The sequence below is a fragment of the Acipenser ruthenus genome, chromosome 9 (assembly GCF_902713425.1).
Source record: "Acipenser ruthenus chromosome 9, fAciRut3.2 maternal haplotype, whole genome shotgun sequence".
In the NCBI taxonomy this organism is placed as follows: domain Eukaryota; kingdom Metazoa; phylum Chordata; class Actinopteri; order Acipenseriformes; family Acipenseridae; genus Acipenser; species Acipenser ruthenus.
This window is the reverse complement of record NC_081197.1, coordinates 21,186,300-21,212,896: the sequence shown is the minus strand read 5'-3', so window position 1 is coordinate 21,212,896 and position 26,597 is coordinate 21,186,300. Positions and strand designations below refer to the sequence as shown.

General features: G+C 40.2%; 1 long non-coding RNA gene across 1 annotated transcript in view; it reads left to right on the top strand.

The window, feature by feature from the left end:
- Positions 1–4,336: 4,336 nt before the first annotated feature.
- The window catches only part of LOC131737895 (uncharacterized), a 58,238-nt gene continuing 35,977 nt past the window's right edge, over positions 4,337–26,597 (top strand). The window contains exon 1 of the long non-coding RNA XR_009329461.1: positions 4,337–4,388. This is a non-coding gene — a long non-coding RNA (uncharacterized LOC131737895). The remainder of the gene's footprint in view (positions 4,389–26,597) is intronic.

Sequence of the window (26,597 nt, the reverse complement as noted above, 5' to 3'; positions counted from 1 at the left end):
AGAAAGGGGAGACTGGAGATGGGACGGAAATTAGATAAGTCTTCCGGGTTGAGGGAGGTTTTTGGAGTACCAGTGTAACTCGTGCAAGCTTATGGGCAGCAGGAACTGAGCCAGAGTCCAGGGACAGGTTGAGAGTGTGCATAATTGAAGCAGCAAGATAAGAAGCACAGAGACGGACAAGGTTAGTCGGCCAGGGGTCCAGGGGGCATGTGGCAGTAGTTGATTTCAGCAGTAAGCCGGAGACATCAGCAATGGAGAGGAAAGAAGAAGGAGAGGGCAGGAGGGGCAACTGGAGGAGTGTCAAGGTTATCAAGTAGTAAACTAGGTTTGTGGTGGGAGAGCATAGAATAGATGTTGTCAAATTTGTTCCGAAAGAGGAGAAATCATGACAGGTAAGAGAGGAGGATGAATGGGAGATTGATCTGTCAGTGGCTGGATGAAGGATTTGGTCAGTGGTCTTGAAGAGAATATTAGGTTTACCGTGTCCCATAGTTATGATTTCAGAGAAGTACTTCACCCTGGCCGTGGTGAGCGCATGCCTGTAGCTCGCGAGATTGTCGGTCCAGATCTCTCTGTGAACCGTTTGTCCAGACGACCTCCACTTGCACTCAAGCTTGCGGCAGGCAGACTTAAGCACTTGAATATCGAGGGTGTATCATGGGCAGTTTAGATCTTTCTTGATGGTTCTGGTTGTAAGTGGGGCAACAGTGTTGATGATATGAGTAAGGGTGGCGTTATAGAGAGTCACCGCATCATCAATTGAGGATGGGAGAGTACCAGTTAGAGGGGATGCAAAGACACAATCTGAGAGTTTCAGAGGATTCAGCAGATTCTTGGGATGGAAGGAGATAACAGTATCAGTAGTGGAGGAGGGAGCAGGGAGATTAATATTAGCAGTGATTAAGAAATGGTCAGAGAGAGAGTGGAGATATCAAGGCCCTTGGTGATGAGCAGACCCAGGGTGTGTCCTCGGGTGTGAGTGGGGACGTTGACAGATTGAGAGAGTCCAAGACAGTCCAGAAGCGTGTTACAGTCGGTCATTAGGGGGGAGGAAGGAAAGTAAACATGAATGCTGAAGTCACCTAGGAGTAGGATTTTGTCAGCAGAAGTGCAGACGAGGGAGAGGAATTCTGAAAACTGGACAATAAAAGCAGAGTTGCTCTTAGGTGGACGGTAGATAACAGCAAGGGTGAGGGACATGGGAGAGGGGAGCTTGATAGTGAGATGCTCAAATGAAGACAAGGCAGGCAAAGAAAGATCTGAGGAAGCGAGCACAGAATTTGCAATAAAAGCAGTGCCCCTGCCTCAGCCAGTGAGGCGAGGTTTGTCAAAGAGGGAATAGTCCTTTGGGATGGCTAGATGCATGTTGTTTACAGAGTGCCAGGTTTCAGCTAGACAGAGAAGATCAAGATTGGTATCGGTTATAAGTTTGCAGCACTGCCATCTAACTATGGCTCCCAAGTAATGAGTTAGAATGATAGTACCCTAGCATTCTTCTGTATCTTTGTACTTTTTTATAGTGACACAGAAATGTGTCATATTCATGGATGTAAGAGAGAAACAGTGGCTTTCAGTTGTGCTTCAGTATTTCAAAACAAATACAATTGTAATAAACCAAATTAAAACAAAGATAAATGCATACAAAATTGTGCTGTACTGCCAAATTACTGTAATCAAGTATCATGATAAGTAAATCTATGGTAATTATAATTAATTTCAGACGTTTAATCATAATACTCAAAGTCAGTGGGTGAAGTTGCAGGTCTTCAGTCAAAACAGAACACTGACAGGTCTTAATAATAATGTTCATCATGGAGATTGCAAACCCACACCACACATATATTATTATTATTATTTATTTCTTAGCAGATGCCCTTATCCAGGGCGACTTACAATTGTTACAAGATATCACATTATTTTTACATACAATTACCCATTTATACAGTTGGGTTTTTACTGGAGCAATCTAGGTAAAGTACCTTGCTTAAGGGTACAGCAGCACTGTCCCCCACCTGGGATTGAAACCATGACCCTCTGGCCAAGAGTCCAGAGCCCTAACCACTACTCCACACTGCCCCCATATAACATATAATCTGCATATACTTTACGATGGAAACTTAACTGCCTGTGTTCTCACGCTGACTTGGATAGCAAAAAGTTGACCATTTTGATCACCATTACATCATCATACTCCTTGCTTGGTACATAGAGCAGTTTGGTGGATCATACAATATCAATTTAGGGTTCAAATTGTACAGATGTTTCAGAAGCACCCAGAGCCTGCCTGAAAAAAACAAACAAACATTATATTATATTTTAATATTGTTTATTTGGTGGGTAAATGCAACTTCAGGAAAATTGGCATAGTATTAAGAGTTATTTTCTTGTATCTGTACAGGAGGGCAATTTCTATTTTTCTGAACTCTGCACAGACAAATGGTATGAAAATGAAAATCTTAATTGTAACTTTCCAAAAACCTTTTAGGGCAGTGTTTTATTAACCATAGAAAAGGAAAAGATTGAAATGCCCTGAGCAGTTTCACTTCATTATTCTTCTGAGAAATTAATACCGACCTTGCACTGTTTCATTCATTATAGCGCTTGCGTGTGTATCTTTACTACTTATTACATAGCAACACCTTGCTGTCCCCTTACAAACCACACTCACAAAATAACTCTATTGTCTAATATTTTCATAAGATTTCCAATGTGATTACAAGTTAAAAAAAAAAAAAAATCTATAGATTACTTGACAGGCGTTAAATGTACTGATGATCTAAATTTGGATCATTGTCCACCTATTGACTAATCTCTCCATGAATGACATTGATTGTATCCAGGATATTTGGTATCCAAATCATAGTCAATCAGATGTCACTGCTGATGCATTTGTTGTCTAATACAGAATTACACTGTACCACATATTAGTTGAGAACATTTTGAAACTCAGTATAATGATCCTAGAGACAACAGACTGAAATAGTTCATGGCCAAGAAAGCGCAAACAATTTTATTGACAACAGACAAACAGTAGTATGACTACATCTGCAGGTCATGAGCCATGAGTAGCTGTTTCTGTAACAGCTCACAAAGGTAGTTATTCGTTTCATTATCTTGCCCAAAACATCTTCAGCACTTTTTTTATGATCAGTTGTTTTTATTTAAGAAAAATAATATACATAATTATATGAAGAATCTGGCACAAAACTAACACATGAATACATAATAAAAGAGGAAATTAAATAAACCAGTCATGCTATAATAAGGTGAACCAGGGCATCAGAGACTCCCTGCTGGTCTCGACCCATTCAGCCTGGCTGTGGTCCACTCTAAATGAACAATATCCCTAAACAAACAGAGCCAAGTGCAGGCCAGTTATATCTTGTGATAAACAAAGCTACACATTTTAGCAGCTGTTAGGCCAGCAAGAGTTCTACGCTGAGTCAAAGAAAGATTAACCAATGAATCATCATTAAGTAAGGTTTTAGATAACACTGAAGCTACATAGCTCCAAAAAGTGGCAATGATGGGACAGTCCCAGAACATATGTATACTGGTGCTAGGTGTGCCAAGTTTACAGATATTACATGCAGGGTTAGAAATAATTTTCATTTGGAAGCACCTGTACTAGCTTGCTAAAGCTCTATGGATAACTTTAAAATGTATTAGGATTTTTAGAAGCCATAGATGCATTTAGACTTACAGTATCTCAATTAGGAATATTACGCCCCAACTCCCGCTCCCAGAGTTTTGTGAAAACTGGAGGCTTATAAGATTTCTTTAGCAAATGGCCAGAAATAGTACATACCGTCCCCTGGGAAGAACTAATAGGATTGATCCAACCCCCCAAAGAATGAGGAGGCAGAGCTGTATCCCATGACACACCATTGGTCCCCATAGCTGATCTGAGCCTCAAATACATAAAATAAGAGGCCGGGAAGGGAGGGAAGGTAGCTTTGTCTCATTAAGCCATTTGGTCAATTTCTTGATAACAGGCACCTGACTGTTTTAGGGGGAAGGCAGTTTTTGTGGAGAGAGAAGGGTGTGGCGTTTGTTCTTTGGTTTGTTTGTTAGAAACCTATTCTAATCTACTGTGTTTTGAAGAAGAAAGAGAACACTCAGGAAAGAAAGAATATCTAAGACTTTAATTCTGATTATAATTAACTTTTTGAGCTGAGTTTTGTTTGGCATTAGTAAATTAAGAGTAACGTATTGACGTTTTTATCCACCATCCGGATCTCTGGGCCTCGTCTCACCAAGCCGTTCCTGGTTTCTTCTGGAAGGATTATTCAAGGATTATTCAACCAAAGGGAAATCGTTTGTTGGGTGGACTTTTCCTACACCACAGGAACCCTAACTCTGATGCTGCATCATTTCCTGAACTCTGGGTAAGAGATTACCAATTTAATATTTTCTGCTGCTGGTTTATTTTTTCCTGCCCTGGGCAAGGACAATTTCAATGAGGACATTATTTTTTTCTTTTTGGACATTTGTATTGGTTTAGGGAGAATTCTGCCCTGTGGAGAAGGCCTCTAATTGAACTATTTGTTTTTCATATCGATTGTACATATTTATTGTGTTTTGTTCTAATTGTGGATGTATTTTTCTTTATTTGTTTTCTTTGGCAGACTCTCAACCAGTATTTCTATTTTGTTGTTCTCCACGCCTCAATACACATTTATTACAGTGATTACTGTCTTACCCTGCATTTTTGTTCTTGGTTTCTGGCACTCAGCTTTTTTGTAATTATAGGTAGGAATACAATTTCTATCAACTAGTTAAAATAATTGATTTTCCGCCACAGTTGAGATTGTTACAAAACGTACAAAGGCCTCCATCATCAAAGATGTCATCAAAAGTAAAAATGCCATCAAAAGTAAAAATGCCTCTGGATTACCAGGCTGGATAACCAAAGGGCTAGCCTCCTTTTAAGAAATGGCTGATGTACCCAGTTGAAAATGATTTATCAAACTTATAAGGGCCACCCATGTATTTTTCAATGCTATTCTATGTCCTCAATGAGTTAGGTATAATAGAACCAAATTTTAAGCCAATATTTGTAGGAATAATGCCAGTGAAGGAGATGTTGTGACAGGGAGAAGGACCCTGTCGCTGGTTCCTGCATGTATGTGTGCCTCTGCGGAAGCAGCTGGGACGCACAACGGGAGACGCATTGCCAGACAACCAAATAAGCAGGGAGGCTCAGCCCAGGACTGAGCTGATTGTGAGGTCCTGATTGGCTAGGGGGGGGTGCCCGGGGAGCCTGTGCACAGCTCAAAAAATGGCTGTGCCATAGCTCAAGGCTACTGCAAGGCAACGGACACACAGACAGGTGTGGCGCGAAAGCTGCTTTGTTTACATCAAGGAGGCGAGCATCTGCTCTGCAAAATTACTACTACGGAACCCTTCAACTGCCAGATGGATCCTGTGAAGGCCTACCCAGCTGGGACTGTCAGAAAGACAGGGATATGGGATGTGGATCCCAAACCAGTATAGTTCCATAGTGTAGTAGGTTCCTGGAGCGGGGAGTCTCTTTCAGTGGGGCTAGCGCTCACCGTGTGTGGCAAACTTGTATTTCTTAGTTTTGTTTTGCTTTGTCTTTATTAAATCTGGCCATCGTTGGTACCCTAGTGTTGACATCCATGTGTGTTTGTTAAATCTGTGTGCCTGTATAAAATACCAATGTTCTGTGTCTGACTCATTATCAGTGACGACCCACACAGCTAACACTCAACCTGTTACAGATGTCTTATAGGCTATGTGGTAGCACCAAAGCCTCCTCCACATGCCACCAAGGAACCTGAGAATCATGATCCAGCCAATTTCTCAGTGCTATAAGTTGGAATGCCCATTTGCCGAATTTCAAATAATTTAGCTTGTTGACGAGTTGTAAGACATATTCATGGGCATCTGCCTCCCCATATCAATTTGGAAATCATAGAATTACCTTCATCAAAATATTTGGGATGAGGTGCTAGGGGCAATTTGAAGAACAAAATGAAACGTGGTAGTACATTCATTTTTGTTGCTGCCATCTGTGAACAAGTGATTTGCAGTGTGCAGGTGTAGTGGTGATGCAAGTGCTCCAAACAACGACGGACACAAAGTTCACGGTTCAGTCTTTTTTTTGCGATTAATAATTTTTTAATTTTATTAAAAAAATTGGCCAAAACAACAAATAACAAAATATACAGTAACCCAAACCCGAGCAACCTGCCCCCAGCCCATCTCCCCCCAAGCCCCCCCCCCCCCCCCCCCCAAGGAACAGATTAAAATAAGAGAAAACTATTCCATGATCAGCGTGGACACCTTAACATGGGCCTCCTTCCAGATTTCAAGCACAAAAGCAGAGACATGATTGACTCTGGCAGTAGATAGTTCTAACAGAATAACATCAAAGAAAGTAAGCATCCAGTGTCACCAGGATAATGAGTGTGGAGGAAGCCAACGCTGAACCAATAGTTTTTTAGCAGCAGTGAGACCGGCTAGCAAAGTTCTCCTTTTAGAAACAGAGAGTTGAATTATTATTATTATTATTATTATTATTATTATTATTATTATTATTATTATTATTATTATTTATTTCTTAGCAGACACCCTTATCCAGGGCGACTTACAATCATAAGCAAATACATTTCAAGTATCACAGTACAAGTAATAATACAATTAAGAGCAAGAGAGTCATCATTGAGAAGAGGGAGTTCATAATTAAGTATCCTTGACAGAGTGGAGGCAACTTGCTTCCAAAAAGAAAAAACATCAGGACATGTCCAAAACATATGCATAAAAGTGCCAGGAGTGCCATGGTGACAAAATCCACACATTGGATTGAGAGCAAGTCCCATTCTGAATCTCCTACGTGGAGTCGAGCAAGCTCTATGACAATATTATAATGAATTAACTGATGATCTGGATTCCTCGAGGCTTTGAAAACATTAACCCACACCAAATCCCACGAGATCTCTTTGTTAAACACACGGGTATCATGGTCCCAAGACATAAGTAGGCTTAGAGGCTTGTAAAATTTTTTGAAGCAAATGATTATAAATAACTGATATCAATCCTTTTGACACAATGTTATTAGTAAGCCAGTTCCTTATAGAATGTGTAGAGGGCACTGTGTACCATGGTACTCCATATGCACGTAGAGCAGATTGCAACCTAAGAAACAAAAAAAAGAGGAGCCTAATACCTTAGAGGAAGAACTAATACCTAAGAACTAATACCTTTTCAACTGAATGCCGTGGGACAGATGAAACTGTATCAAACCAGGTTTTAAGGGGGTGTTGCTAGAAAGCCCAATGGTAAAGTTTAAAATTTGGTACCGCTAGTCCACCTGCAGATTTGGCATGCTGAAGCATAGCAAAATTAATTCTGGATTGCTTCCCTTTCCAGATACATTTTTTTCTATTACAGAGTGCAATTTGTCCCAGTATGCATTGGAGGAGATAGGTGAATCATAGAACTAAGGAAATGAATGCAGGGAAGGATATTCATTTTAACAGAGATCTCTTAATGTAAGGAGGATCTGCCCAGATCGGTTTCAATTTTCTGTAGCAATGTAAAATAGTTTTCTTTAACGACTGAATGCAAAGAAATACAAATAGTAATTCCTAAGTAATTAAATGATTTTAATGATGGTGGAAGGTCTAGAAACTTTACGCACGGCAGAATTAACCACTTCAACTCCAGATGTAAAAATGAAACCCCTTCCCAGGTACCAGATTTTGAAAATAATAATAATAATAATGTTTTCAAGCTTGTAAGTGCTATAAAATGTTAACATATGATGAATAAAACACAAATAAATGACCTAAACTGTGTTTTTCATTAACCCTTTATGCTGCTGTGTACTACATGCCCATATTCAATATAGAGATAAAAACACTTTTTTTTTTTGAACAATGAAAACAAAACCGCTGCTACTAACGCTAATAACAATAATAATCAGTAAACAGTAATTATCAAATAAAAATCAAACAACATCAAGACGTGTGCCATTATCGACTTGCTCTGTGCCATTTATTGAAACGTTCAATACAACAGAACCCAGGGTTGCCTTCGCAAACACTGCACATTGTTCTTGTGTCTTTTGTTTTCATTTTCGTAGCAGACCCTGCACCTTTGTTGCAGTCTCTGCTTCCTTTGTGTTGGAGGGACAGTCACAAATGTGTGTACAGGGCTACTTTGCGCAGGCATTGTGATGGATCTGGCTGCCACATTGTCTGTACCCAGTGCTGTGTTTTGATAGTATTTCGTCACAGCACTGCCATTTCAAACCATACAGCTTCCATTTTGCAGCTGGCTTATCTGTAAGTAGCTGCATGCTGATTTGTTTGTACAGTTTGTACTGTTCTTGGCTCCACATCCTCTTCATCATCATCACTGAGTGATAAGTCAGCATCACTGTCGCTGGTATCGAAATCCTCCAAACCAACTTCACTCCCGTTGCTCATTATAGAAAGACCACGTACGTTGCCATGTTTAGCTTTTCGCTAAAAACTATATAAACTACAACTAAACAAGTAAAACTAATAATGAAAAAAATAATAATAATTTAAAACACTATATATATACTTTTAAAAATTGAACAGCTTCCTGCAATATATCTCAGTCTTATAAACGCCCACAGGTAGATTGGAATTGCTACATGACACGCAATTGGATACCAATGTCACCTGACCCTCCCCCAACTTTCATTGCACATTCCACAGTACTAGCACTGCCTTAGAGAATGAAACCTGAAACGCTAGACTGATCATAGAATAGAATGGAAAACTTGACGTACGCAGGTACGGCATGGTACTGTAAGTGGGTTGAAGTGGATAAGGGGAAACAAAATAGATTTTGACCGGTTAATCTTATAGCCTGACCAAGCACTAAGAGTATCAAAAAAAGTATACGGGACAGGGACTGTTCAATGTCAGATACTGTGGCGGAGTGTCCCGCCCCTATATATTTGTTTATTATTATTTGTATTATTATTTGCGGCGCGGATAAAAGCGCCACGTATTTTCTATTGTTTATATATTTAAAAACCTTGTGAGGATGCGTGGCTGATCAGTTACTGATTATTTAAATAGCTGACAGTCACGCATCCTTACTAAACTCGTGCAGACTGTGGCCGAGGGGTAATAAGATAATTAACAGCTAGTTAACCCCTCGGCCAGAGTACAAGAACCTTCAGCTGTCCGTGCTGCGGGGTTGAGTGTAGAGAGGAGAGTACGGGGAGCGGATAGGGAGAGCGAGGAGAATATAACAAACAATTGCTATATAATAAGATATACTTGTTTGGCCCTCGTGCCCTTATGTTTTTGTTGTTTTGTTCAAAACATTTGTTTTGTTTATTTAGTTAATAAATATGCTGACCGCAGTTGCGTTTCAGCTTTCACCCGCCCATCCACTGTTTTGGTTCAGTTACTTTCTGGTCCGTGACGTCACCACACGTCACCACTGCAAGCCATCCTGCCATATATGGTGTCCTGCGTGGGACAAACAACGCCTCCAACAGCCGGACCAGGAAAGGAAAGGACGTTTTTTTTGTTTTTTTCGAATAGTGGTTTTTGTGTGTTTTGGGGGGAAAAAAAATGCAACCACAGCAACAGCAGGAGGATGGCTGGGAGGTTTATATTGTGAACCTCGTGGCGGAATTGTGCCCTGGCTGTGGGGCATATGGGCACACGTTGGCCATATGCCCCACGCAATACGAAGAGGTGGAGCGCGAGCATCCAGCGCCCAGATGGGGGGAGCGCGAGCATCCAGCGCCCAGAAGGGGGGATCGCGTGCATCCAGCGCCCAGAGGGGGGGAGCCCATGCATCCAGCGCCCAGAGGGGGGGAGCCCGTGCAGAGGAAGGATACCTGCTGCCTCTGCCTCTGCCACCTCCACCACCAGGAGCAGAGCAGCAGGAGCTGCCTCTGCCTCCGCCCCCTCCACCGCCAGGAGCAGAGCAGCAGGAGCTGCCTCTGCCTCCACCAACAGAGGGTGAATGCCTGCTGGTTCCGTCTCAAGCACCGTGGGAGGATTGCTTGCCCCTCCCACCTCCACCAGCAGAGGGTGAATGCCTGCTGGTTCTGCCTCAATCGCTGTGGGAGAACAGCTTGCCGCTCCCAGCTCCACCAGCAGAGGGTGAATGCCTGCTGGTTCCGTCTCAAGCGCCGTGGGTCCCTGCTGCTGCCGTTGCCTCCCGAGGGTCCGCTGCTGCTGCCGTATTTGCTATTGTTTATATATTTAAAAACCTTGTGAGGATGCGTGGCTGATCAGCTACTGATTATTTAAATAGCTGACAGTCATGCATCCTTACTAAACTCATGCAGACTGTGGCCGAGGGGTAATAAGACAATTAACAGCTAGTTTACCCCTCGGCCAGAGTATAAGAACCTGCAGCTGTCCGTGCTGCGGGGGTTGAGTGTAGAGAGGAGAGTACGGGGAGCGGAGAGAGAGAGCGAGAAGACTATAACAAACAATTGCTATATAATAAGATATACTTGTTTCAGTTTATTCGTTTGGTCCTCGTGCCCTTTTGTTTTTGTTCATATCATTTGTTTTGTTTATTTAGTTAATAAATACGCTGACCGCAGTTGCGTTTCAGCTTTCACCCGCCCATCCACTGTTTTGGTTCAGTTACTTTCTGGTCCGTGACGTCACCACACCTCACCACTGCAAGCCATCCTGCCATAGATACATAAAGTAAAACATCATCTGCATATAGGGATATGGCATTTTTGAATGATCCAATTTCAATAGGGGAGGAAAAGTTCCCTTGTTTAAAAACTTGGGCCAAAGGCTCAACTGAGCATATTAATAAATGAAACACCCAGGCCAGGATTCTTGGATAATATGTAACAATATGTAATATGTAATATGTAACATTAAGCAAAAAGCTTCATGTTGGAATTCAGTAAGGAAATCGGGCTATAACTGGAACATTCAAGAGGGTCTTTCCCTTTCCCTTAGCAGAAGAGTGATTAGAGTCAAATTTGGGTTTTTGTGAAATGAGCCTTTATCAATTATTGAATGTATTGCATCCAGTAATACTGGGCCTAACAGATCCCAAAATGTCTCTAGCAGTTCTGGGGGAATACCATTAATGCCTGGAGTCATTAGGACATGTTTGAGCTCATGAAGAGAGATTGGGTCACCAAGGAAATCGGAATCTTCAGAAAATAGTTTGGGAAGATCTAGTTTTTGCAGAAATTGAACACAGGCATTAGTATCTAAAACATTTACAGACTGATATAAACCAGCGTAAAATGTGTGAAACGTAGAGTTAATTTGGCCAGGTTCTGAGACAACATCAGCTGAGGGAGATCATACAGCTGTAATACATGATAGGGATTCACTCTGTTTCAGTCTGAGAGCTAGTAATTGACTGTAATCAGATATAGTAGCAGGCAAAATATCTATATTAAGAGTCCCTTTAATAAGTTCTGCAGAAATAAAAATAAAATTAATTCTAGAGTAAGATTTATGTCTGTCTGAAGAAAAAGAAAAAGTGAAATCTTTAGCACTGGTGTCACAGGAAATAAGTTAGCATTTGCCTTTTTGAGCCTTTCTACTCATGTGCGAATCTTAGAACTTAAAAATTAAGCCATCGCCATTTTCTGTCTGTGAAATTCATAACAGACTTTTATTGGGATCTTTCCAATGTGTCTAGTAAATTGTTTTACTCCTAAAAATGTTGTCAGCTACATTATAAAAGCTACATTATATGTGGTTGAAATCGAGAACATGTTGTTGTAATATTAATAACATGTTTTTCATATTATTATTTAATAATAGGTTAACTTTAGGCTACAAAGATCACATTTAATCGCTGGCTACTTTATATTATAGGTTTTCTTCATACATGTACTTGCAATATATTTGCAAATATTAGCGAAAGAGAAATAAATACAATACATGCATTATTTTGTATATGTTATGACATAAGCAGAAATAATTTATCATTTGTCGTGCGATTTATTTTTATGTGCAATTATATTTGTTTAAAATGTAGTCACAGTTTCTAATACAACATATTACCTATTATTTAATAATAGGTGTTAAGTTTAATTTCCAGTTTACAAAGATGTGGCAAACATCATTTTAAATTTGTAATCGCCGCAGATATTTATATTAGGTTTTCTTCATACAAATAATACAGCAAAAGAGATCAAATACATGTATAATTTGTATGTGTTGACATACTGTATCAGAAAACATTATACATTTGTCTTGCAATTTATTTTGATGTGCAATTATATTTGTGTTAAAATGTGATGACTTATTATATACATACAGGAACTTCTTGGAAGTTACCAAAGAAAAACTTGCCTCAGGCTGGACCTGCAGCTGCGAAACTCCTCTGTCTGCTGGTTCGGACAGAGGGGGCTTAGTGGCATTTTCTTTTTAGTTTTGTTTATGATTTATTTTTTAATTCCCGTTCTTCCAGACCTGAAATCCTGGTGATTCACGCTGGAGGCAATGATTTAGGTAAATTGAAAAGTGTGGAATTAGTTAGAAAAATGAAAAAAGATTTAACAAATTTGCATGAGCAATTTCCAAATACAAAAATCATTTTCTCATCACCCAGCGACATCTTTGGAAAGATGTAAAGGCATCTCCAAAAATAAACAAAGCCCATAACTGGATGAACAATGTAATTTCAGATTTTGTAAGGGGTTTAGGGGGGGATTCAATTCGGCACCCCGAAATTAAATATGATCAGGTTGGGTTTTTTAGGGGGGATGGTGTCCATATGAATCCTCCAGCATGGAATTAAACCACACCTTCTGTAAATATATCCTTCCCTTCCCATACCCACCCTTACACCTTTGTTTTTATTGTATATATTGTATATTTTGAATTGTGTACATGTATTGTGTATATTGTTTTGTTTTAATAAAAGTGTATATTTTAAATATCTTTGTTATTGAGAAAAGTATATAGACATAAGTATTACTGTATGGTGTGCAATGAATGCTGTATGATATCTTTATATTATATTCATAATATTTTTATATTTCATTCATGAGATCTGGTGTAAAACATAATTAAAACAAATCAGATAACATTAAGAGCAAGTTCCCACATGGAGTTTCACATAACAATCTACAAGTAAAAAGTATAACCTGTGATATGATGTTTTATCTTTCCTGAAATACAATTGTAGAAGTGTGGATCAGAGATTTGCACAGGGTACTACATTAAACTGGAGAGCTATCTGAAAATATTAGTACAGTATCTGGTGCTGTATGAGTACATCCACCATGTCAACTAGGATTACAGATGTTCATATAAATACTTTAACTGCACTTTAGGACGGTATGTATAGGAAGCCAATCGTTTTGTGCGTTTCTATATACACACCTTGAAATACCATCTTCCACTTAAAACATGTTTTCTATATTAACAGGTTTAGATATCCCACGTAGACCTGATTATAACGTCAAAAACAGTATTCTCTACATGAAGAAAAGTGTTTTTACCCACTTTCCCACTCAATTTATTGAAAAGGTGAAAATAATATAACTTTGTTAAAGTGAGCCTACGTAAACACTTACTAAACATTTATTTGCTTACCCCACAGTATATGACATGTCCAAGAACACCATTTTGAAAGAAAATACACAATTGGCAAGTAGTGATTTTAACTATGCATAAACATAAATTAAGTACTGACAAATAATGTTTTTAAAATATTTATGTTAATAAAAAAAAAACTAAAATACAGCAAACAATTTCCTGAAGATAAAATGTATTTATAATAAAAAATGAATGTAAATATACATTATTAATAAATGTCACCTTTTTAAACAAAGAAAATACATTCAATAAATAAGATGACAACATATTTAAACAAAAATGACTGTCTGCAATGCAATACCTGTTTTCATTTCTCAAAAAAATAGAAATGGTGTCCTGTAATTTTCAATGAATCTCCGCAGAGAACCTTGCCTTTAAGTTTTAAGTTTCACAAATACGTATAAAGGCTCAAAATCAAAACATTTTACACGCTTATGAGGTGAGTTTAGGCCCCTCAGATTCCAGGAGATGATCGAGATGTTAGCCATTACATAATCTAAAGAAGACACAATAGAAAAAGAGTAAAACAGATATATATATACCTCAAGATAAATAACGTTGCTAGCCATACTGAAAATTCCCTCATTGCAGACATAGGTCAAAAAATCCCTGCACATTGATCATTCCCCCCTCCTCTCCCCACCCCTCCCCACCCCACCCCACCCCACCCAAACAGCAAAATGACAATACACAAAAACAAACCTTAAAGTAACCTCCCCCCAATCCCCATTCCCACCCTAAACCCTGTGGTAAGGTGGGGGATTCTGTATAAAGCTCCCCTCCTTCCCATAGCCCTCCCTTAGTAGGATCCGTGGCACTCATACTGTAACAGTCAGCAGCTACCACAAGCCACCCCCAAAATCCTTACAACATCCTTAACTTCAATAGACCAGACCTGTCCCCAAGCGTGTACCAGTGTGGGGTTGTTGCTGTGGCCCCACACGGCCCGCGCTTCGGTCCCACATGTCCGGTATATTGAGCAGGGCCGGAGTAACATCTGCCCTGGATGGCCCAGTAACCTCGCTGTCTCGGTCACACTGTGTACCAACTCCCTTTGAGTAGCGTTTGATACCAATGGTGCTCTCTCCCACCAGACCCCAGCCTCGTTTCAGTGATGCTCCTTCCCATTTTTCGATCCGTCTCTCTTTCTTTGTTTTTCCAGGATGAAAAAGGGAAGAAAACAAGTCAGCTTGCAGGGGGAAAATCTCACCAATAGTTTCCCCTGCTGTGTCTGCCACAGTTACGTGTGTGGTCGGGACTGCCTTTTTAATTAATTGTCTAAATTCTGGCCAGTCCCGGCCCAGAATTGTGCGGTGCAACAGCCTTTCCACCACCGCCACTATGAGGTGGTGCTGTATCGGTCCTACCAATATGTATGCTTTTACAGTGGGGTATGTCGCCGTGTCTCCATGGATAAAGGAGATCGCCATCTTGCCTTGTGGCTGCCACGACATACCACCCAAGAGATCTGATTAAATTAAGGTCTGCGCACACCCTGAGTCCACTAAAACCTGGGTGCTCACCTTACCAACCATCACTTCAATGATACAAGGCCTCTCCCGATCATTTCCCCTATCTCTTACCTGCTTCCGATGCCAGATAACACGTCACCACATTGCACTCCATGGCTGAGGGGCAGAAGCAGGTGATGTATCCGGACTCATGGCACCTAAAACAGACAGGAAGGGTCAGTAGTCCAGTGCGGGTGGAGACCAGGGAGTCCTCGTATGGCTGGGTTATGGCGCTGTATCCATCCTTGGGTCTCGGCACCGACCACATGGCAGAACTGCTCCAGCACTATTGCCTCGCCCATTTGTCTTCTAGGCTACGCTAAGCCAGTGCACCATGTGGTCATAACATCTGGGCGACCACTGTGGGGCAGGTCTCCCGTGGTCTCTGGTACTCTGGGAACTGCACCCAGTGTGTTTCCCCTGTGATGTTAAGGCGTTGGACGATGGCCTGCTTGACCAGGTCATGCTGGCTAGCCTCCTCGTTTGTCATGGCCTGGTATGCTGCCTGAGCCTCCCTGCTCAGACAGTGGCCCAGCTGACTGGCCCAGTACTGACCAACCACTCGAAAGCAACAAAGTATGCCTCCGGGTCATCCTCCGCCATCAGTGTGGAGTAGTGGTTAGTGCTCTGGACTCTTGACTGGAGGGTCATGGGTTCAATCCCAGGTGGGGGACACTGCTGCTGTACCCTTGAGCAAGGTACTTTACCTAGATTGCTCCAGTAAAAAAAAAAACTGTATAAATGGGTAATTGTGTATAAAAAAAATAATAATAATAATAATAATGTAATTGTATGTAAAAATAATGTGATATCTGGTAACAATTGTAAGTCGCCCTGGATAAGGGCATCTGCTAATAAATAAATAATAATAATAATAATAATAATACTAATAATAATAATAATAATAATAATAATAATAATAATAATAATAATAATCTTCTGTGCCCTTGCTTTAGGGGACGCCATCACGGGTCCTGCTGGTACGTGGGGTGCGTTCATGAGTCTGACCCACTCTATCAGCGCTGTATATCTCTCCTCCCTTTGTCTCTCCTCTGTCTACCATCTCTGCTCCAGCGCTTGCAACAGTGCGGTTAGCGTTGCAACGTCCATCTCCCTTTCCTGACACCACGTGTGAACAAGTGCTTTGCAGTGTGCAGGTGTAGTAATGATGCAAGTGCTCCAAACGACAGACAGAAAGTTCACGGTTCAAACAGTCTTTTATTTCTCTTGGTCTGCTTGGGACCATTAAATAATAATGCTGGCTCTACACAACAATGTGTATTGCCAGCGTATAAACCACGGCTTTCAGTCCCGAAATAATAGTAAGACACAGACACACAACACAGATACAGACAATTCTCCTGATAATGAGTGCTCTTGGTGCAGGTGTGGTGTAAGACAACAAGTATAGTTTACATGTGCAGTGTAGTCCGGGTTTGGTGATGGCTCGTAACGACAGCTCCTGGGTTCGTGTTAGCTGTCTAACAATGACAAACGCAGACAGTTAGCAACAAACAAACAAAACACTTAACACTCACGATGTGTATAGTAATGGTCCATTTCCTTTCTCGGTTCTTACAATAACCATAACAAAGGAACAGATAAAAGTGTCACATCCTCAGATATACCCTTAGTCACGCCCCCTGCGATAGCTATTTCAATCATGTCTCCTCCAATCCATGACTGACTCATTGCATACTGCATTAGGGCGATGACTTTGGGCATTGTGACTCCGCGCCCTTCCTGGATGGCTGGCTTCCAACTGACCCTGGAATGAACTGCCAGACCATCCAGTATTGGGCACACTGTTCCTGTTATACAGCTTCCTCACAGATCGGGAGGAAGATTGTTGACTAGGATTCATTCGCTCTCTGTCACACCATCCTACCTTGCAAAGAGAATTTCAAAGAGGACCATCTTAAGAGATCAGCCTTGACCTTTTGCAGAAGAGTAATACAGTTGTGTCACAAGTGACCAAAAATGATACAGTTTTATTACACAGTGTTTTTTATGGTTAAATAAGTACCCTTTTTTATAATATTAATTACCCAATGTGTGCTGTTAATTTGTGTTAATTGTTTTATCAGCCTGAAACGATGGCCAGTTACTTGTCATCAGACATCATTGATTATTCCCACCATAAAAGAGGAACTGAAAGTGCAGGAAGGGAGAGGAGTCGAGGGAAGCACCAGAAGGGACCAGGGCAGCCATTTTGCTGTGGAGAAGCAAGTACAGGATCCTGGACCAAGGCAACAGATGGAAACACTTGTTCAAGAAAGGGAACTGGAAATACAGTTGGGAAGAAGAAAAGACTGCTACGCAGTACTAACCAAAGCTAAGTATTCACTACAACAAGGAAAGTTAGTAAAAAAAAATGATACAACAGAAGATTCATTTTGAGCTTGTCTGAAGTGAAGAACGTTGTTGGTACAGTTGTAGTAGTGCCTTATAATTCAGTTATGATACCAAAGTATAGTACAGAATGTGTAGTTTATCGCAAATAAAATATTAAAGATATTTCAAAGTAATACTGGGATGTTGAATGGGGTTTCGTTCATGTTTGTCTCAGACTTGTAGAACTCGAGTCTGGGACAGACTCAAGTCGTATTTCTTGTGACTCGGACTCGACCTTGTGTGACTCAGATTTGGACTCGGACTCGAAGTGACTCTGTGATATTAATGACGAGTCATTTGTATTTTCTACTACACAAGTAATTTACAGTTACTAGGAAACTGTGCACAACAAAAACCCATGCAACAAAACATTATTCAGTCACTGGTTAACCCTGTTGTCTTTGCAGCCAACCATAGAAAGAATAAGACATTAAAGTGAGTTAGGTTGTAGCGTAAACACCCCCCCACACAAACCCAGCCCAACTGCAAAGTTTTATAAGGAATAATGTCAGCATGATAAACAAGTAAGTAATTATTTGGCTTTTAAAGAGCCTTTCTCTTTTCTACTTACTAAGTTTTTTAAGCACTGTAGAAATACATTTCTAAAACTGCATTCTTGAAAAATACGTCATTTGATTTTGCTGAGCTCCCTGAATCTCTGGAATATAATTATTTGTTTGCACTGAAAACAAGAGAACATTGGTCACCTTAATACTTTTGAGTTTACTGAAAACAACAACGAATAATGATGATAATAATAATAATAATAATAATAATAATAATAATAATATAAGTTATAATCATACTTTTAGAGTTTCTTAATTCATATTAGAAAGTCGCTGTGTGATTAAATATTCTGTGCTTTGCTTCTAATCTCCACTCATTCCCAGCACAAGTTTCAAATCGAAAATTGCCTGCTGTCAAACAGGCAGATATATTAGACTGATATGACAGAAGGACTGATTGATAGCAAAAAAGAATGACAGAATAACTTTATCACTTAATTTACCAAAATGAAAATAATGTATTATGTATGTGGGAAAAACACATTAACAATACGCTGTGCAGCATCAACCTAGAAATCTGTCTGTGTGACCTGCATTTTTTTATTCCATTATGAGCCTGCACAAAGAAGAAATACTGTACATAAGTATAATGTTTTTGTGTAAAAGAGAAAAAAATTATCTGAAATCAAATGAACTGAAGCACAATCTCGTAAATGCATCATTGTATTACGGACTTAATAAAAGTGCAAATGCACTGAAAGTGAAACATAATGTTTCTGTTTTGCAAAACAAATAATAAAAATAATGCTAAATTTACTATTTAAGAACACAGTATATACTGTATATACAGTTCCGGCAACGTCTAAATCAGATTGGCAGATTTTAGCCAAACTGAAGTCAAAGTAGATGCTATAGTCAGAGGTGAAGTAACTTTTAATTTCTTACCAATGCAGTATTATTTTCAGGTACGTGTTAAAAAGTGGTACACAGCATACTACGCTTGCTCACCCATGCCTAAACAACTTCCGCTAAGAAAGCAGGGAAGCACCCATTCAAATCTGGTATGTTATGCTGTTTTCTGTCTTTTACATCTTTTTCAATTGAATTTATCATATTTTCCAGTCTTTTATGTCGTTTTTAATGTAATTTATCATATTTTTCCACCATTATGAAAATAGTATGCATATATATTTATGCATATGCAATACATTAGGTCTATTTTTTTTTTTACTTGTGCAACTTTATGGTGGACTTCTCATGAATTGTTTTTTTTCTTTTGAGAAACTGATTTTCTATTTCCAGTTTAAGTTTGCAAAAATATAATGTATAATTAATGGTAAATAGGAGGCTGTGTGGTCCAGTGGTTAAAGATAAGGGCTTGTAACCAGGAGGTCCCCGGTTCAAATCCTAGCTCAGCCACTGACTCATTGTGTGACCCAGAGCAAGTCACGTAACCTCCTTATGCTCCGTCTTTTGAGTGAGACGTAATTGTAAGTGACTCTGCAGCTGATGCATAGTTCACACACCCTAGACTCTGTAAGTCGCCTTGGATAAAGGTGTCTGCCAAATAAACAAATAATAATAATAATAATTATTATTATTATTTATTTCTTAGCAGACACCCTTATCCAGGGCGACTTACAATCGCAAGCAAATACAAATACATTCAAGTGTTACAATACAAGTCATACAATAAGAGCAAGAAATACAATAATTTTTTTTTTCAAGTGTGACAAACCACAATTCAATAATACAGCAGATAATAGTGAAAGTTACATCAGGATATGATTAAATAGTGATAGTTACATCAGGATATGATTAAGTACAAAATACTACAGGTTAAACACTTGACAGATTACAATATTCTGAAGTACAGGATTAAATGTAGTAAAATAGGGAGCAGATAAGAGCAAAATAAAGCATATTTAAATGAAGGGTGATAGTGTCCCAGGATACAACAGAGGAGTTCTACAGGTGCTGTTTGAAGAGGTGAGTCTTAAGGAGGCACCAGAATGTGGTCAGGGACTGGGCAGTCCTGACATCTGTAGGAAGGTCGTTCCACCACTGCGGAGCAAGGGTGGAGAAGGAGCGGGCTCGGGAGGCAGGGGAGCGTAGCGGAGGTAGAGCCAGTCTTCTAATGCAGGCGGAGCGGAGAGGTCGAGTGGGGGTGTAGGGAGAGATGAGGGTCTGGAGGTAGCTGGGTGCAGTCTGGTCAAGGCATCTGTAGGCTAGTACAAGAGTCTTGAACTGGATGCGAGCGGTGATCGGGAGCCAGTGGAGTGAGCGGAGTAGTGGAGTAGCATGGGCGAAGCGAGGCAGAGAGAACACCAGACGGGCAGCAGAGTTCTGGATGAGCTGGAGCGGACGGGTGGCGGACGCAGGGAGGCCAGCCAGGAGGGGGTTGCAGTAGTCTAGGCGGGAGAGTACCAGGGCCTGGACCAGGAGCTGGGTAGCATAGTTGGTGAGGAAGGGTCGGATTCTTCAGATGTTGCTCAGGAAGAATCGGCAAGTGCGTGCCAGAGTGGAGATGTGCTGGGAATAAGAGAGGCAGGGGTCCAGGGTGACTCCAAGGTTCTTAGCGGAGGAAGAGGGAGAAGGAGAGGAAAATCTGAGCATCATCAGCATAGAAATGGTATGAGAAACCATAGGATGCGATGAGGGGGCCCAGGGAGCGGGTGTAGAGAGAGAACAGGAGAGGACCCAAGACTGACCCTTGGGGGACTCCAGTTAAGAGAGGGTGAGGTGTGGAGGTTGCTCCACGCCAGGTTACCTGGTAAGTGCGGTTGGAGAGGTAGGAGGAGAACCAGGCCAGAGCAGTGCCAGAGATCCCCAGGTCAGCAAGAGATGATAGTAGAATAGAGTGATCAACAGTGTCAAAGGCAGCAGAGAGGTCGAGGAGAATTAGGACAGAGGAGAGAGAGGCAGCTCGGGCACACTTAAGTGAGTTGGTGACAGACAGGAGGGCGGTTTCAGTGGAGTGAGCAGAGCGGAAGCCAGATTGGAGAGGGTCAAGCAGAGAGTGGTTGGACAGAAAAGCAGAGAGCTGGCGGTGTACAGTCCGCTTGAGGGTTTTGGAGAGGAAGGGTAGGAGGGAGACAGGACGGTAGCTCTGGAGGGAGGTGGGGTCGAGGGTAGGTTTTTTGAGGAGAGGAGTGATAGTAATAATAAATGTATCTCTTTTTGAAATATAGGAAAACACCCATCAGATTGCAATTGATTGCACCTGTACCAAAATCTGACAGCGTACCACTTGCAATATGCCAGCGTACCACTTTCTGACATTACACGGGTCACGTTTTGGTACACGTACCACGATGTACCACTTTCGAACACTACTCCAGATCACGGCTTCTATCAAAGTGAAAAACAACGTTCACAAACTTGAACTTGAAGCTTAATTATAAACTTCAGGTACATTCAAACAGTATTCCAATTGCAAAAGAAAAGAAGATAGTGACAGGCGAGTTTAAAAAGGCATGCAAATAGAATAATCTAGCTAGAAAAAATAAATCGAAATAATTTTTTTTGTATTTTTATTTTTTATTACTTTTGCATTTTTCCTGAGGGATATCAGACAATGTTCGTTAGGTAAACTGTTCCCCCACTACTACCACCAGTTTAATGAAAATTGATTTGAGTTTGTTTCAAGGACTCGAGACTCTAAGTCAAGGACTCGGATGACTCGGATTCGACACTCAGGACTCGGACTCGAGGTTTAAGGACTTGACTACAAGTCTGGTCTCCAGGGTATCCTGCTCTCCCTCCGGGTTTAACATCAGCCCGGGTCAAAGGAGCGCCAGGAGGAAGGGAAGACCGCTGCATGATCTGAGACACCTCGATAAGCGAGGTCCTACTTTCCAGGAGTTGTCATCGTTGGGAGAGAGAGGGAGCCCCTTGGAGGTGATATATATGAGCATTTTTATTGTGCATGGTTTTATTGTTATTTGCATTTATCATTGTAATAAAGAGAAATACTTTTATTTACTGGCCCGTGTGGTTCCTGTGCACCGTTTGGTCAGGCTGGTCGTCAGTACGAGATCCAAACAACCTGTGGGGTAATAGAAGGCAAATTGTTCAAATCTGTAATACAATACATACCTGTGTTAAGTCAAACATACCCCGTGACATTTTCTTCTACAAATCTGGTGTAATGAGCAATATATCAGTAAGCCTAGGTAAGTAAAACTGCTCTCTATAGGAACAATGGGGGTTAAACAGTGTATTTAGCAGCAGTATTCAAGGGCATCAAAACCGATTTAGTCCAGTGGACTTTGTAACCTGACATCCTTCCAATTTTATTGGAAGGTCATGACATAGATTCTGATATGTCGGAGATATACAAAAGTTTCATCGGTGTAGAGAGAAATTGCATGTTTTGATCCTTTAATTTCAATTGGAGATATAACTGTACTTTTTCTAATAGCCTGTGCGCCAAAGACAGCAAATAATAAGGGTAACAGTGGACATCCTTGCCATATCTCCCTTTCTAAAGTGAAGGGAGAAAAAATCGACTACTACCAGTTAGCACTGAAGCAGGTGTATTATACAGCTATTTATGAGAGATATAGGCCGATAGCTTGTGCATTCAGGATGGTCTTTGCTCTTTAACTACAGAGATATCAATGCAGTTTTTGGATCTCTGTTAACCCTTTAAGGACCGGGATCGTGTTAACACAATCATACTGAAGTGGGTTTCTAGGACCACGATTGTGTAAACACGATAAAAAAGCACTTTGTTTTGATGACTTACAGGGCCACCGTACTTTGCAGTACAGGCTTGAAACACATATCAATGGATTGGTGAGGGACTGACATTCACCTACTGTTAGTTTTGTCACTGACAGGGGCATTTCATCTCTAAGGGCGGAGACAGTTTACAGTAGCCAGGCAGAAACAAAAGCAGAAACAAAACATCACAGGAACTTGTTTGGAGCTAATAAAAAAGGGAAACACTGTAAATCTGATGTATTTGACTTATAATTATATTAGAAAATGTATTCTGTCTCATGTATTTTAATGTGTATGTTTTTACAACATTTATAAATATCAAGAAACGAGTGGATATAAGCATATATTATTTCATGAACTAAATGTATTTGATACTTTTTTTCCCTATTACTGATAATAATGGAATGAATAACTTATTTTATTTATAAATATTTATTCTGAGAAAATAAATCGAGAGTAGTGTCCATTATTGCTTAGAAAGACCCTGAGAATAAACGTGTATTTTGTCATTGCAATCACTCAGGTGAAACAATGTCTTGCAATTTGCCCAAATATCAACATTTTTCAACACAACTTTCAGGAAGTATTGTAAGGCCCAAGGTGTCATAGAATAATGCATTTTTATATATATGTATCTCGAAGCAGAATGCATAATAAAAAATACTGAAAAAAAAGCATGTATGGGTGTATGGTTTCTGAAGTACTTTATAATGTCTCCCAGAGTGTTTTGGAAAAAAAGGACAAAAAAAAAGAGACTTTTGATGGCATAATTTATATGGCCCAGTATCAAAGGGCCAACTATGTCCCAAATCCCTAGCAATAATTCTGGGGGAAGGCCATCTAGACCAGGGGCCTTACCTTTTTGCATTGACTTACTAGCATTTTTAGTTCATCCAATGTTACTGGTAGGGCTTCTGTTTTTCGGGTTTTATTAATTGTATTTTTCGGTGCTTACTTTTAGCTATTTTTGAGTTTTGTAAATCGTTTTTTTTTTCGGGGCTTTCGTTTTTGATATACTGTCTGAAATTAGTGTTTTCGGTTACTTTCCAAAATGCTTGCTTGTTTTATTTTCTGTCAAAATATGTATAGTAGTAACCCGACAGTACTTTCAAACTTAAGTTGTACCTTTTTTCCATTGCTGTCTTCCACAACGAAATCCCTATCGTCACAGGCACATTCTTCTGGGGTTTTTGTGTGTAGGCCTTTTTGTACATTTCTCCACAATTCTGTTTTAAATCATCTGTATCTTAACTGTAGTACAGCTTGAAATCCCGCTAACAAACCTCCATCCTGATTGTAAGCTCGTTTTAAATCTCAAAAGCAGTGTCTCCAATAGAAATTTGGGAATGTGCTGTCACTCAGTAGTTGGGGCGGGTTTAAAGTATTGAGAATGAATCAATGATAAATGCAAGTCAGGAAGGCGGGACATTGCCCAGCAGCCCTGAGAAATGTATTTATTATTATTTTTGTTTTATTTTCTAATAGGAATAGGGTAAAGTCAACGTGAATTGATTAACCATTTCCACAGTTTTTCCGGTGTTTTCCAGTGTTTGTTGGCTATCCACCGATTTAATTTTTTTTGTATCGGGGGTGTTTTATCGGGTTTTATCAGTTAAAACCGAAAGAAGCCCTAGTTACTGGTCATCAAGCTGTTTCACTATGTTCAGCTTCCAGTTTGGGCAAATTTAAACCATCTATAAAAATTTTTTTGCAGGAGTCATGGTCGATTTGTATTTGAGATTTATAAAGATTGTAATAAAATACCTGAAAGTCCCTATTTACCTCCTCTGGTTTTGTAACCACTACACCTTCCTCTGTTTTGATCGCATTAATAGATGCCAGGGAGTCATTGTGCTTTAATTTCAAAGCTAATAGTCTACTTGGTCTTCCCCCTGAAAATAATATTTTTGTTCGACTGCACTGTGAAATGACAGTAGCATCTTCAGTGATTTAGTATGTACATCAAAGTCCTCCCTAAAGCTTTGATTATATTATTTGTGTTTTTATTGCCGCCTTCAAGTTATCTAAAATCTCCCGCAATCTTGTTGTTTCTGAGCGCATTCAAGATGGAGTTGTGCCATTGCTCTTCGGTAATGATCAATGTTTCTTACATTTTTATTCTTTAAAGGAAACCTCCTCTTCCCATTTCCAGAGTCCCCCTTGCTTGCTGACATATCAATAGTTAATATAGCTCTATAGGTGGTTGAAAGTTAAACAGAGAAAAGACAGCTGCCTGGATAGAGCCAGAGCCTACATGTGCATCCCAGTCAAAAGGTCACATGGTCTCCATCTTGAGCACTTTCCATCAACCAGATCCTCAAGCTGGGTCCCACCTGCTTCAGGTGATTTGATCGAAAATCTAAGTTGAAATCAGTGGGAATACAAGGTAATAGATGCAGGTGGATACATAACTAGTTCTGTGTCTGGATCATGGTTGCTTCTTTGTGGTATGGGTAATGCTACAGAGTTAGACGATAGCATCTGTGTATGTGAGTAATATCGGCCAGAGTAGAGTCTGAAAGCTGAGGTCTGTTTATGTGCTGCATAAAGAGATCTTGAAGTATAGGGATACCATCACCCATATCCCAAGATGCTTGCAGTCCTATACATCTATTATGTACTGCTTTATTATAAATATACAAGTAAAAATGTGGTTCTCCCCTTTAGATGTGGGACTAGTGACAAACATTACTAGCACTTTTATAAACTGCTGAGGAGCCTTCAACCAACCAGAGTGCATGTTTAGTCTGCTCTATTCCACGACACAACACAGGGAAATCCAATTCATGACATCAACTATACCATTTTAAGTTTTCAACATGCTGTATTTCCCATAGCATGAATGACATCTCCTGCTTTAATAAATCACACCTAAGGTACCTCTTGGAAGTCCATTAAAGTGACATCACAATCGGTCATGTACCTCAGTCACTGAACGGTATTCTCTTCATCAACCTATTTCCTCTTTTCAATGAAAATGACAATGGACCTAATAGAGGTTTGTAATGATCAGAAAACAAATATAAGGACGTCATGCATTCCCCCCACCATCCCTCAAGGGGACTACCTGAAAATAAAGTTGGAGAGGTGGAGGATGAAGTTGCAACAGGTTACATTGGCAACAGCTCAGGGATTTTATTTGAGGTTTAAATAAATTATTGTGTAATCCATAGGAGAGTAATCCATAGTCTCTCTCCTGAATCCATAATCTCTCTCCCGAATACAGGAAGCAGAGGACTTAAAAAGAGAGAATCTTCTTGGGGCCATGTACTCAGTAGAGTGCCACAGGGATTGGGATAGGAAAAGACAGGGATAAGACCCCTGCTGTTTCTTATAAGCATGAATGACCTAGATCAGGGAATAATTAGCAAGCTTGGGCGAGCGGCCAACACGTTTTCAACAACCCAGGAAATCCAAAAGGATTAAATCACATGCAGAACTGAGCAAAAATGTGGAAAATGTAATCTAATGTTAACAAATGTAAAGTGGTCACACAAATGTAGGCACAATTAAAGCGACAACCAGTATGTTGGTAATATTGTCAAAAGTGTAGAGTAGAAATCTGAGGAAGTTACAAGGAGTTCTATAAATGCACGGGTAAGGTCACTTCTGCTTCAGTGCTGGTCCCCAAAATATAAAAAAGACATGGGCTTAGAGAGAGTTATTCCGATAGGTTGATGGAACTGAAGTTTTTAAAATCTAGTCAAAACTCAGCACAGAAACCAATACCAGAGGATACAGGTGCAAATTAGATTGGAGACAGACTAAGGACCAGTGGCAGTGGATCAATTTTTATAGTGGGGGTGCTGAAAACCATAGAACAAAACTGTAACCCCTGTATATGATGGAAGCAGATGCATTGCACTTCAATCCAGGGGGTGCTGCATCACCCC